General features: G+C 37.4%; 1 protein-coding gene across 2 annotated transcripts in view; it reads right to left on the reverse strand.

Moving 5' to 3' along the window:
- LOC110347540 (zinc finger protein 124-like) overlaps window positions 1-14,971 on the reverse strand; it is a 72,182-nt gene that overhangs the window by 29,341 nt on the left and 27,870 nt on the right. Inside the window, exon 1 of one of the 2 annotated variants that reach the window (XM_087200290.1) lies at window positions 925-3,651. The exons of the other annotated variant lie outside the window; for it this stretch is intronic. The gene's annotated coding sequence lies outside the window, so the exon portion shown is untranslated. Of the gene's footprint in view, window positions 1-924; window positions 3,652-14,971 lie in introns of those variants that run through there. 2 annotated transcript variants of the gene reach the window in all.

Raw genomic sequence — 14,971 nt, forward strand, 5'->3', positions numbered from 1 at the left:
TCTATAGTATACCTTCTTTAATGAAGGACTGTGATTTGTTGATTGTGCTATATAGTACAGTACTGTAGCTTTATGTTCTGTTATACATTACAGTCCTGAATGCAAGAGTTATGGAAATAAAAGCAAAGTCACCAAGTTGGAGTTTCCTTTGAGCATTTCTCTGTTCTGAATATTATAAGGTATATACTCTAAACAATTCCTCATGTAGTGACCAGTTTATTTAAGGAACTACTCACAGGACCAAAATGACCAGTGTCTATATAGCTAAAAAGCCCAGATGAAATGAAAACAAGCAAGGTCAACTTGTAAACAACAACAAAAATACCAGGAAAACAAAAACAAGAGTCACCAACAGAAAGAATGCAATGACAGTAATCAATCAACATCTAAGTAATATTTCTCAATATTAATGGCCTCAGGTCTCCAATTAAAAGACACAGATTAGCAGTTGCAACAAAAGCAGAATCCAACAGTATGTTGCATTTTAAAGAAACTCATTCAATAGGGGCTTGAGATTTAGCTCAGTGGTTCTGCCACCTGCCTCACAAGTACGAGGTCCTGAGTTCGATCCCCAGTACCAAAAAAGAAAGATTCCCAAAAACTCATTCAATGCAAAACAATATGTATAGACTAAAAAGAATGCAAAATAGTATTTCATGTATTACTTGCCCTAAAACAAGCAGGGGTAGCAATTTTAATTTCAAACAATGTGAACTTCAAGCCAAAGCTGATTAATAGAGATAAAGGTCATAACATACTAGTTAACTGAACAATCCAACAAGAACAATGTTTATAAATATTGATTTATTGAATACTAGAGCACTTGTCTTCATAAAACATAATGCTGAACATAAAACATCAAATAAATACACAATCATAAAGAAATTTCAGAGATGAACCACACCCTTGGACATATGAAATTACTTAATAGATATTGACAATGCCACTAAAGCAGAGCAGACATTGTCTTCTACAGCACATGGTACTTCTTCCAAATGAGATCACACACTAATCCACAAAGCCTGCTCAAATAAATAAAAGAATCAAAATCAGCCCATGTGTAGGAAAATAGAAATCAATGACAGAAGAAATCACAGAAAAAAGTAGAACTTGGAAAATTAATCACACACTCCTAAACAACCAATGGGTCATACAAAAAATCAAGGCACAATATAAACATTTCTAGAAGTTAATGTCAATGCTTGTATAAATCACTGTAAACTTTGGGCCACTATGAAACAGTCCAGAGAGAGAAGTTCCCTGCAATCCATGCTCACATTAGGAAAACAGAGCAAGTTCAAATACATAACTTTATGAGAAATATTAAGATACTTGAGAAACAACAATCCAGACCAATAGCAAAATTAGGGAGGGAAATTATGATTAAAGCAGAAATCAATGAAATTAGGACTAAAAATATACAAAATATCACAACTTAAAGAACTAGTTTTTAGACTAAACAAAATAAATAAGGCCTTAGCCAGACCATTTAGTTTTTCCTTTGGTACTGGGGATCGAGCTCAGAAACTTGCACTTGCATGGCAGGCACTGGAACCACTGAGCTAAATTCCTGGCCCTCTTAGCCAGACTTACCAAGAGAAAAGACTCACATCAATCCAAATAGAAGTGGAAAAAGAGAAATCACAACAGATTCTATTGAAATCAAGAAGAAACTACTCTGAAAAATATTTCAATATACTGACAAATTTTAAAGAAATGGACAGATTCCTCAATTCATACAAATTACCAAAGCTAACCAAATAAGACAAAAAATGCTGAGCAACTGAATAACAACCAAATTACAACAATAAAACAAGGGACAGTAAGAAAGAACACACCAACTATATGAAGCTCAGCACCCAGTGGGTTCACTGGTGAATTCTACAAACCCACAAGGATGTTGTATCTCCTGTACTCCTCAAGCTCTGCAAAGAAATGGAAAGGGATTGAATACTCACACATTCACTTATGGAAGCCAGCCAGTATCACTCTGACTCCAAAATCTGATAAAGTCCCAACTGAAAAAGAAAACTGTAGGCCAATCTCTCTAATAAACATACAGGCAAAACTAAAAAAAGCTATTAGTGAATAGAATTCAACATGTCATCAAAAAGATTATACATCATAACCAAATAAGTTGCATACCAGAGATGCAAGGATGGTTCAATATACACACGCCAATACATGTAATACATCACATGAAAAGCAGCAAGCTCATAAATGACACGATCTTATCAATAGATGCAAAAAAAGGCATTCAACAAAATCCAAATGTCCTTTTATGATAAAACTCTGAAGAAATCAGGTATAGGAGAACCATGCCTGAGTTTGATAAAAGCTATTTAGGACAAGCCAATAGCCTACATCATATTAAATGGGAGAAAATTAAAAGCATTCCCTCTACAATTGTAAACAATTCAAGAATGCCCACTGTCACCACTTATATTCAACCTAGTACTTGAAACATTAGCCACAGCAAGCAGGCAACAGAAAGAAATAAAAGGGATGCAGTATATAAGAAATGAAGATCTCAAACTACCATTATTTGCTGACAACATGATACTCTCTCTACATAAAAGACCCAAAGAACTCCACTAAAAATATTCTTAGAATAATCAACTTCAGCAATGTAGCAGGACACAAAAGCAACTCAAAAATTATTAGCATTTTTCTACTCCATTATGAACTTGATGAAAAGGATACTATGAAAACAAAACCAGTCACAAGAGCATCAAGAAAAATCAACTACCTACTGTACACATTATCCTAGCCAAGGAAGTGAAAAATCTCCTCAAAGAAAACTACAGTACTCTGTCAAAAGAGATTTTAAAGGACATCAGAAAATAGAAACATGTGCCCTTCTTCTTCATAGGCAGAACAAATACTGTGAAAATGATCATATACCTGTGAAGCATGGTGGCACATGCTCATAATTCCAGCACTCAGGAGGCTAAGTCAAGTGGAGCTCTGTGTGTTTCAGCCCAGTCTATTGTAAATACTCACTTCAAGGCCAGACTGGGCTGTGTAGCAAGATTGTGTCTCAAACATTCCAAAATAAAACAATGGCGATACTCTTGCAAAATGTTATACGGAATTAACCAGTGCCATCCAAAACATCAAGAACATACAGTACTTTACAGATCTAGAGAAAATAATCTTGAAATTCATACAGATCTAAAAGAAATTCAGAATAGCAAAAGGAGGGCTGGGGATTTAGCTCAGTGGTTTCACTGCCTGCTGCTGTGCAAGCACAAGGACCTGTGTTCGATCCCCAGTACCAAAAAAGAATAGTAAAAAGGATCATGAGCAACAAGAGCAAAGCAGGAGGCATCAATATACCTAACTTTAAGCTACACTACAAAGCAGTAGTGATAAAAGTAGTATAATACTGTAACAAAAACAGTCACATGGATCAGTGGAACAGAATGGGGAAAAAAGAAACAACCCCAGACATGGTCAACTACTTGATCTTTGACAAAGGAACCAAAAGCATATGTTGGAAGAGACAACCTATTCAACAAGTGCTGCTAGGAAACTGGTTATCTGTTTGCAAAAGATTGAAACTGAAGTTGTATCACTCACTATGTAGCAATTCAAAATCAAAATGGATCAAAGATCTACATATTAAAGCCAAAACATTAAACCAATGGGAAGATAAAATAAATAAAACCCTGGAAGACACAGATGTAGGAAAAGCTTTTTAACAGAAGTAACATTGAACAAGAAATAATGGCAAGAATCAATAAACGGTATTACATCAAATTAAAAACCTTAAGCACAGCACAGGAATTATTAAGTATGGAGAAGAGACAAATGCAACATGGGAAAAAGTGTTTGCAAGCCATTCCTCAGAAAGAGGACTAATATTTACAATATATAAAGAATCCAAAAATATCAGACCACCTTAAAAAATAATAAATCAGGAAATGCACAATTGAAAGTGACATTTCTCAGAGGAAGAAATCCAAATGGCCAACAAACATGAAAAAATGTTCAACACCCCTAGTCATTAGTGAAATGCATATTAAAACAATACTAGGTTCCATCTTAGACCAGAAAGAATGGCAATCATCAAGAAATCACAAAACAAATGTTAGTATGGCTGTGGTGAAAAAGGAACACTCTTACATTTTTGGTAGATTCTACAAACTATTACAAATAGTATAGAAATCAGTATAGAAATTGCTTAAAGATCTAAACTTTGAAATTCCATATGACTCAGCCTTCCCCCTTCTGGGTATCTTTCCCACAGAGTTTAAGACATCATACAATGGAGACACAAGCATTCCAATGTTTATAGCAGCACAGTTCATAATAACCAAATCCTGGAAGCAGCCTGTATATCCATCAATAGACAATTGATAAAGAATATGTGGCATAATGAAATACTACTCAATTGTAAAGGAGGAGACATTTGAGACAATTGTAGGAAAATGGATGCACCTGGGAAATACAATGTTGAGAGAAATAAATCGGACATACAAGCTTAAACACTGTGTAGTGTTTCCCATTTGAGTAAGGGAAAGTACAATAAGTCCACGACTTACAAACATTTGAGTTGTAAACTTTCACAGGTATGAACAGACCTCACATTATTAACATGTATAGATGTGAGCAAAACACAGAAGTACCTCATGTGTCTGCTAGGCATTGTCACAGTTGTGCTGCCCTGTGCTTACTATACAGTGTGATAGTGTACAGCAGTACAGTGCTTCCAGGGTGTCCAGAAGCAAGAGGAAAAGTAGTGGTGATGTGGAAGGGACTGGTAGGAAGGGCAAAGCAATACACATTATACACTTGTGTCAAAGGTGTGTGAGACTCGATTTGTCAAACTTACAAATGAATTTGACTTATGAACACTTTCTGGGAACAGGACTTGTTTGTAAGTTCAGAACTTACTATACAAAGAGCATAATAATGGACAGATGGAAAGAAACAAGGACATAGATCTTGGGCTAATGGAAAAGGGCAGAAGAACGAGAATTAGGGAAGGGAGAGGAGTGAGTAGAATAAAGTTAAGCCAGGCTGGGGATTTAGCTCATTGGTGCCACTGCCTGTCTCACAAACTCAAGGTCCAGAGTTTGATCCCGAGTACCAAAAAAAAAATTAAGCCAAGTACAGGAGCCTAATAACCTCAATAAATGTAACCATTGTATGCCATAAACCAGAGATAAGGTTAATAATATCAACAAGAATGAAAATGAAGAAAGGGGATTTTGAGGAGAGAGGAAAGCAGGAGGAAAGGGGATTAAAAATAGAAACAAGCTGTATTATGAACATGTACACATTCCCTAAGATGACTGTAAACTGCATGTACTGCCAACATGTACTACTAATAAAAAAGAAATCTCTCATTGAAGAGTATAAATGAGAAATATCATTCCTCATGTGGACTCACTGGATATTGCATAATACTACATCTAATACCTACAGAGTACACCAGTCTTCTCAGAAACCATATGAAATACTCACCAACATAGACCAGGTTCAGAGAAATAACAAAAACCTCAACATATCCAAAGAAGGGAAATCATGTGAAGTGAGCTCTCACACTATGTTGGAATGAAACTAGAAAATAACAGAAGCAGCATACTTAGAAAGTTACTAACAATCGGAGATTAAATCATTTTTATGTGACATCTGCCAAATGGAAGGCTTCATCAAATTTAAGTATTTCACTGATAATATGAAAGACCTTTTGCAAATGGAAAAGGGACCAAGAGATAAAGAGGGGGCAGAAAAAGGGGAGGGAAAGGGGATTTTCAAAAGGATTAAAATCATTTATGTACATGTACTTACTCCCTATGAGGCATGTAATCATATGTACTGAAAATGTGTGTTAATAAAAATGTAAATAGAAAAAAATTTTAAACACAAATTTTTAAACAATGAAAATGAACATCTTGTTATAATTTTTGGGAATACTTCTGAAGAAATTCAAAAAATGAACACATGCAGTAGAAAAGAACAAAGAGGTCAACTTAATATTTAAATATTTTCACTTCAGAAAACCAAAGAAACAGCAAGATAATACTGCAAATCACTCAAACGAAATTACATATGCTAATAAATATTCACCCAGGATTATAGATCACAATGAAAATAACTTAACAATATGTAAATTGGGCTGGGGATTTACCTCAGCGGTTCCAGCACCTGCCTCGCAAGTGCAAGGTCCTGAGTTCAATCCCCAGTACCAAAAAAAAAAGTAAATTGAATTACTGAATAATTAATGTCACCCATTATGTTATAAAATTTAAATTTCAAAATGGAAATCTTAAAGTCATATCAATGGATGTAGAAAAAACACAAGGAAGAAAAACTAAATCCTTGTCAGATGGAACCCACAAAACTGTCTTCATTGTCCTATTCCATGTTATGTATTGGCAAAGTTAAAAAACCAATAAATAACTGCTGGAAGTAATAAGACAGTGTAGAATGCTATACATCACTAGCAGAAAACAACACAAAAGTCGGTCAATTAATTATGTATCAACACATATAGTATACAGTATAAACAACTCAATAGTAAACATATGTTGCACAGAATGATATCTAGAGAAACAGCTTCACATATGTTAAAGAAACATGAAAATGGCTCAATTCTAGATGCATTCAACACACGAATAATATCATAAAGAAATGATTGTATCCTTAGATGGATAAATATGAATAAATTAGATAATTCCAAGTGTTTCAAACTCACACAACAAAGCACATATCTGTAAAACATCAGATGGAAAAATTCGTATATTACATTTTCTACATATTCTGAATTGTTACATAATCTGCACAAACGATTTTATTCATTCTTTCCAAGATTTTCATATCATTTGCAGAAAAAACGTCAACAATATTTTTAACTAAATAAAAGAAAAAACTAACTGGAAACAATCCAGATCCAGAGGCAGTGGAATAAGTGAGTGAAGCGGCTGAAATACATTTCCTAAAATTCCATGGGAAATAGATTGAGGCAAAGAAACCACAAGTAATCTTTTCATCATCATCATCATCACCATCATCATAATAATGCTATGAAACCCAATCATGAATTTATCCAACAGCACAAAATATTTAAACCAAGTACAATTCTGCTAGTGTTGAGATGGTAAAGCTATAAGGCGGGCCCACAGAAGTCCATTCTATGGCCACCTCTCAGGGAAATGGACTGGAATTGTCAAACGTTCATTTGTGAACCTGTACCATTATTCTTTGGATCTTTAACATAAATATCTTTGGATATTTATGTTAAATGTAAACCAAGTATTTTACTTTTAAATTATTTGCTTCTTTACACATAACCATTCTCACTGCTCAGCTTCCAAGAAAATCACAATCTTTGGGTCATGAAAAAAAATCCTTGAGGTAACTTCCTTTTATACAAAGATCTTTCTACTAACAAAGCAAGAGGAAAGCAGGACAGGGAATAAACTTGCTTCACCAGTTTGCAAGGGATCTCACACTTAGAAAGTGAACACTTTCCTGTGATTACCAATGACTTTCATTATGCCCAGGTGGCAAAGTGACTCACTCCCAGGTGGTGATCAAGGGTAACATGAGAGGCCAGAGCTTTTATTTTTTTCCAAGATAAATAAATATATATTTTTTACTAAAATAAGACGGAATGTCCAAATTTTTATTGCAAATAAATTGTGACTAGTTCTACTGCGATATGTTTATTCTTTTGTATAGGTACATGTTTGCCACACATAATGCTCACATTCTTCATGAGGAATTTGTACCTGATCATAATATTTTAATTCTTTTTTTCCTATTCCCTTCCACTCTCTTCAACCCTCTTCCCCTCTACATTTACAAAAGTTTTTGTTTCCATTTTCTTTTGAAAACCCCTTTTCCTATTCTTTTCTTCCTCTTCCTACCTTTCTTGTCCCCCTTCCCATTTGAACAAGTTTTTCCACTTCCCAATATCTGTCCTCCATTTTGCTCCTTATTCACATTTTGGGTTTCTCACATGAGAAACAATGCAATATTTAAACTTGTGTGTCTGGAATTTCACTTAAAATTATGGTCCCCAGATGCATCTGTTTAGCTAAAAAGTGTCTCAAATTTATCCTTAAGGGTGAATAGTAATCCATTGTATATAACTATCACATTTTCTTTGTTCATTCAGCTGTTGATGGGCATATGGGGTGTTTCCCAGATTTAGCTATTATAAATTATGCTGCTCTAAACATGATTGTGCACCTATTCCATATATCACTGTGCTGTGATGCCTTTAACTCTTTTGGGAAGATACCTAGAAGAGGAATGCCTAGGTCAAATGGAATCTGTAGTTTTAGGTTTTTGAGGAATCTCCAAACTGATTTTCATATTGGTTGCACCAATGTACACTCCCACCAACAGTGGAGAAGGGTTCTTTTTCCCCCACTGCCTCACCAGCAATTATTGGGGATTCTTTGATGATAGCCATCTTTCTGGAGTCCCCAGGAAACCTGTGATCCAAGCCCCTGTGAATCTCTGCCTGATACACCTGACTGTGTCAGTGTCCATTTAGCATCAGGGCCACTGCCTCCACTGTGGGTGCATCAGAGATTCCACCCTGCATTATGCACAGTCTCTGCCTAACACAATAGGACAGGCCCCTGCCTGGTTAAACAGCAAGGGTTAAGGTTCTACCTCTTTTGCCTGGTGCTCGAGATGTGACACTACACAGGCCCCTGCAACCTCACTGGGCCTGCAGGAACCCCCACACACACATGAGCTTTGGGCAGATCTGCGTTTCCTCAGAGAGTCCTCAGTTGACATGAGCCTCCACCTAGAAATGGGAGACTCCCACTCACACCAGAATCGGTATCAGGTTAACAGTATTGGCCTCCAAACAGCAGGAATCCATGACGAGAGCCTCAGAACCAAGGCCTCACATCCCTTGCTCTGATACCTCAGCTTGAACAGTTGTCACTAACAGGATTATAGAGAGAGGTTCTCTTGAACTGAGAAAACTCCATTAAAAACCCACAGACTATAAAGAGGGGCAAAGAGGAATGTGTCTTGTAAGATTAAAGACTATTGGCCTGGAAGAACATTCTTCTGGAAATACAGAGGAACCTCTCTGTCTCTCTCCTCCTCCTCATTCTTGTTTTTCTTCTCCATTCATTTTGCCCACTGTTTTTGCTCCTCTGTTGTTATGTTTTAATTTTTTTCTTCTCTTGCAAGTTGCAGTTCTACCTCCCATTACTTTTCTCCTCCCTCTTTCCAAATGTTACTTTATTTGTTTGAATAGGCCTTTCACCTTTTATTTTCTTCTCTCCTTTCTTTCACTTTCTACTTCAACTTTTTCTCTCAGTGTTTTTTTCCTCTAGTTTAATTTCCACTCCCTATTATTGTTATTAATTTTTCTTGGTACCAGAGATCAAACTCGGGACCTTGCAATTGTGAGGCAGGCGCCAGAACCACTGAGCTAAATCACTCCCTAATATTTATACTTTTCATAGTTGGTCTTCCCTGATACTGTTATCTAATACAATTAATTTCCTTTTTCTCCTTAACAGGACCTTTTATGTCAATCCTACCACATTCTTCACATCTTCCCTTGTGTTGTAATTATAATATATTTCTTTTCTCTTCTTTGTTCAGGCTTCCATATGCATATCATTTACCCTTGTGAATCTGTAAGTACTCAACTACAGTATATCTTGCTTCAGCTAAATACTGCTTTATAGTGAAAAGAGGTGATATTGCTCTATCAAGTAGATATTTACTGTGCATAATTTTCTGCTTTGCCTTGGATGTTGTTATATAACTATAAATCTTGTACCTATGGTTAAAAGTGGCCAAGTATTGGTAATTGCAGCCTGTCATTTTCCAATTTGTGTTTGATGCTATTGTCATTACTGATTAATTTAGAAAAGGTGACATAGTTATTATGATCAATGGATCTTTATATGCCAATTGATCTTTGTATGCCAACACCTAGCTTGTCTCAAAGTCATAAAAAAATCACAGTCCAGCACCAAAGAACTGGGTGCTAGGCCAAAGAGGCTGCAATCTCTCATCCCTAATGAACAGAATATTTAGGATCCTGGGATAGACTCAAGGGTCCAAAGCCAGGTATACCTAGAAGACATCTCTGAAAAGTAGTTATTACCTAAAGAGTTCTTGATACTTGTAGTAAAGCTACCTAACATAAACAATTTACAGGCCTGAATGATGAAAACAAATAAACGAACAAAATGAAAGAACATGGAAGCAAGGTGAACCCCAAATCCTCCAACTGCCACAAAGCAAATTCCAGGGGCACTGAGATGAAAGAAATTAAAAGTTGGCCAGCTGAATTTTCTGAAATAGTAGCAGTGGAAGTAACAAAGCAGATGAATAAGTCCCTTGACAAATTGAAAGCAGAAATAATTACAGAGATAATTAAACAGATGATGACCATAATGAAGGAAATGGCTAGTGAATCTACAGTGGATAAAGATAAACAAATAGAGGAGCTTAGGAAAGACACTGAAACCATGAATGCCCATCATGGAAAAGAACTAGACTCCATAAAACAGAATCAAACAGAAATCCAGAAGACTAAAAATTCTACTGAAAGTATATGCAGCAGAATCACCCAATATGAAGATAGAATATCAGAATTAGAAGACAGGGTTGGTGATCATCAAATGAAAGATTTCTTAAAAATAGCAAGGGATCATAAAACATCAATCCAACAGCTACTAGAGGATGCAAAGAACACTAATATAAGATTAATGGTAATGAATGAAAAATCTGAAGATAGCACAAAGGGCATTTATAAAGCCTCTTCACAGAAGAAATAGTAGAAAACTTTCCATGCATAGAAAAAGAATTTGACATGCAGATACATGAGGTATACAGAATTCCAAATAGTCATGATCAGAAAATAAAAAACTACACTATAGCAAATAGTGGTCAAGATTGCAGAAATTCAACACAAGAACAGAACATTAAAAGATACTGGAGAAAAGAAATCACTTGGAAAGAAAACTCCACAAGGGGCCAGGAATTTAGCTTAGTGGTTTTTCCACCTGCTGTGCAATTGCAAGGACCCAAGTTCGATTCTCAGTACCAAAAAGAAAACCCCATAAGAATCAGAGCAGACTTCTCAACATAAACTCTAAAGTCAAGGAGAGCTTGAAATATTTCAAGCCCCAAAAGAAACAATCTCTAACCCAGACTGATGTTTCCCCACAAAATTTTCTTTCAAAATTGATAGAGAAATAAGATAGTACCATGCCAACGAACACCTGAAGCAATTCAGGCTGAATTCTCAAGAGAGATCAACACCTACCCTGTGACTTGAAGGTTCACTTTCCCTTCTGAACTTAGATGTGTGCTGCTTTCTGAACACCAAGAAATTCTCTCTCAGAAAACAGTAGGGACAAAGGTTAATACTAACACCACCTAGGTTTACAGTAAATTCAGAACTCAGTCCTTCTATAATGCCTCAAGTGCAGAATTCAGTCCAAAGCTTGCAATATTTCATCTTGAGTCATCATCCTGAAGTTATCAAAGGTAGCACAATGAGTCACTCTCTATGTAAAAATGAAGATACTGCCTCAAAGTGCTTATAAAACAAACAGATATTTCTACTAATCGGGATTTTATAATAGTTTCAGGTTTTATGTTCCAGAATATGGGAAAAAGGTCATTAGTTTGAAAAAATATCCTTGAGGCAATTTCCATTTAAATACAGAACTAATCTCAAATTTACAAATACATATCTACAGCAGAAGAATGCAAGGATGTATTCTAGACTGTTCTTCATACTTTCTCAACGGACAAAAATTGCAACATTCTGGATATGGTTTTATTTATTTATTTTTAAGACAGTGTCTCACTTTATAGTCCAAGTCATGGCAATCTTCCTGCTTAAGCCTCCTGATTTCCAAGATTACAGGCATGTGCCACCACCCCCAGCTAACTTTCTAGATATGGAAACTACTGATGATACTTCATTTAACCAAGCACTGTGATCTTGATGAATAGAAGTGATAATGAAACCTTCAAACTATCTAGGCTTGGTGATCCAAACCTGGGATCACTTCAATCTTGGAGGGTAATGCAGGAGGTTTACAGATTTCAACCCCAGTATCTACAACAAGATCCAGTTTCAAAACTAGAAAGAATAGAAAAGTTTAACTATAGATCACAGTGAGTGTCCTGTGTTCAATCCTTGGTGCTCTTCCCATGACATTTAGATAATGCAATCCAACCAAATGTTCACCCACAAGGACAGATACAATTTTCTATTTTCCAATTTTCCCTAACACAAAATGAGGTGAACTCATCAGTAGAGAGAGAAGACTTATTAGTTTAACATTTTCTAAATTTCTCTCTTTCCTTGAAGCCTATGATTATTTTAGCCCACATTCAACCTAAGCCAGTGTAAAACCCCACTTTTAATGTCACACTAAGAACATTCTGACCTCAAATGAAAATCTCTGGTTGAATTTGCCACTTTCCATCATTCCCTGCTTTCCCACATTGCATCCACTCCCCTGTGCTCTTCCCAAGACAGACAATCTTTCGTAGCCTAACTATTGGTGTGCTTGCAGACTGGCATTTGGGTCTTTACCCCTACTGCAGTGCTACTTTAATACAAACTCTTACCTCATTCAGCATTTCATTTTATAAAGCAAAGTTGACAACTATCCATGGACAAGAGCAGTTATATAAGAAATTGCAAATATCTCTTTACTAGTATCCAAACCACATATACATGGAAATGTCTTACTTAAAAGAGATTATTAGTGTGGGTTTAAAAGACAGTGCTTTCTGAAAGTTGTCCTTTGCAGGCTCATACTCATTTCTTTCTGAAACAGACAACATCCCTTCTGATATTCTATGCAGATGGATATAAATACTTAATTATGTATTTTGTCAATATAGATACTTAATTACATAATTTGTTTGACTGAATGCATTGCTGTGGATGTAGCACAGGACATTAAGCAAAAATTGCAGCTCTCCTACTGAGACTCATTTCCAGCAACATTAAACCTTTCTTCAGATTTTCATGGCCTTCTTAAGTATCCTATAATGATCTTAGTCAAGTGGCATACTTTTTGGAAACGCAGCAATTCACATCATCACAATGAGGCCTAGATTTGAGTAGACATATAGTGAGACCCTGTCTCCTAAACATTTACCAATCTTAGCATCACCAAGAGCTTAGCCACTTCCACATTTCTCAGACAATATACCCAACATCCACACCTTAAAGAAGGAGCTGTTTGGCTCAAGAATTTCTGTCCATGATCCACTGGCTTCAAGGCAAAAGCAAGATGGCAAAGAAAAGGTGCTTAACTCTTCCACAAGGAAGCAGAAAATGATGGGAGCTGCCAGAGATGAGAATGTATTTTTCCAACTCAAACCACCATAGACACACCTCCAACCATGCCATGCCCCCTAAGAACACATGTAACTACTGAAATCACACATGGATCAATACACTGATAAGGATAAGGCTTACAAAATCCAATCAACTTCTAAATACATGGGGCATTTGCAATACATTTTAGATACAAATTATAACCCTAGGTCTGCTGATGGGCTCAAAGTCAGGGCATCTATCACAACACAGTGCCATCCACACACTACCCTTCTTCACATCAGGAGACTTGCACCGAACCTGCCATGGTCACTGCACACTATGAGAAGTGCAGCTCCAGGCAGAGTCGCCGGAGATGGAGCTCTGGACATTGCAGAGGACAAAGCAGGGTGTGTAGGTCTTAGGGGCTGTCTCAGCCCCAATCTGAGAGTCCAAGGGCACATCAAAAGCAGTCGCTGTGCAGAAAGGAGACACTTCAGCTCACACAGGAGGCCCAAAGATGACTCAGTCCACTTCTAGCAGATCTTACACCACAAACCTCACTCCTGTCTTGGCTGCACATTCACTGTTTCCAGGTTGAGTCTCCCAGTACCTTTCCCATGCAGCATGTAGTCAGTAGAACCTACAGAGAAAGTGAACCTGAGCCAGCTGGCATGGCTGTCAGCAATACACTGGGAGCTTTTGACTTGAGTGCCTGACAGAGCAGTGTTCCTTTCTCTGGCCAGTGTGCCTGATTGCCCAGCTCACAGAAACCCAGTGCGTCTTTACTGATGCACTGCTGCTTCATTTCCTGGCTTCTGAGCTAAGAGAAACAAGAGAGAAAGATATACTACCAGTTGGAAGGAGCCCATATGATAGACTCCAACCCAAGCTCTTCTCAGCCCAGGGTTCCTTGCAGGATGTTGAGTTGTTTATACTGATGGAATCACAGAATTGAAGCAGATTTCCTCCAGCATTTAAGAGCTGCCACTATCTTCTCACTACACTCAATGGGCTCTTCCTATGTTTTGTTTCTAAAAATGGGGTTACTAGTGAAGACACGATTGTGAGGAGGTAGGCAACCTTGAGAGCAGTAAGTGCCGTCAGCAACTCATCTTCTCCAGGACAGTCTGGAAAAGAATACCTTCAAGAGGAATCAAAGTGAGTGAAGGGTAGACAGGAACCATGAAGGAACTGACAGAGGGGAAGAAGACAGGATTAAATGATACAGAAGAAATAGGTCACACCATGCAGAGACCATGCAGTGCCACATGTGGTGGCCGGCTAGCCACCAACTGGAAGCCAAAGTAAAACTAGCAACTGTTCTGCTCAGGGAGAGCTGGAGTCATGTGCAGTTGGAGCCAGCAGGGACAACATGAGACACTGCTCCCCGTTCCACAGCCAACAGTTGCTAAGTGACCTTGGTACAAGTGCATGAAACCATAGTTGTGGAGCAGGAGCAGGCAGGGATGCCATTGTACAGAAGAGCTGGAGTGACTGAACCTGGGTCCCAGAAGAGCCCCCTGGCTGCTTCACACTGCTAAGTTCCCAAGTAAATGGGGAAAAGTGTCACAAGAGACAGAAAACAGTTGGAAAGCAGACTATGGGAATCCCACTGAGAGCCAGGGGCTGATAAACACAGACTTGTGTCCAGCACTCATAGGCCAGGCTGAGTCT

Source organism: Heterocephalus glaber, unplaced genomic scaffold (assembly GCF_053883595.1).
Source record: "Heterocephalus glaber isolate CG9 unplaced genomic scaffold, H.glaber_assembly_v1.0 deba00001737, whole genome shotgun sequence".
Lineage (NCBI taxonomy): Eukaryota > Metazoa > Chordata > Mammalia > Rodentia > Bathyergidae > Heterocephalus > Heterocephalus glaber.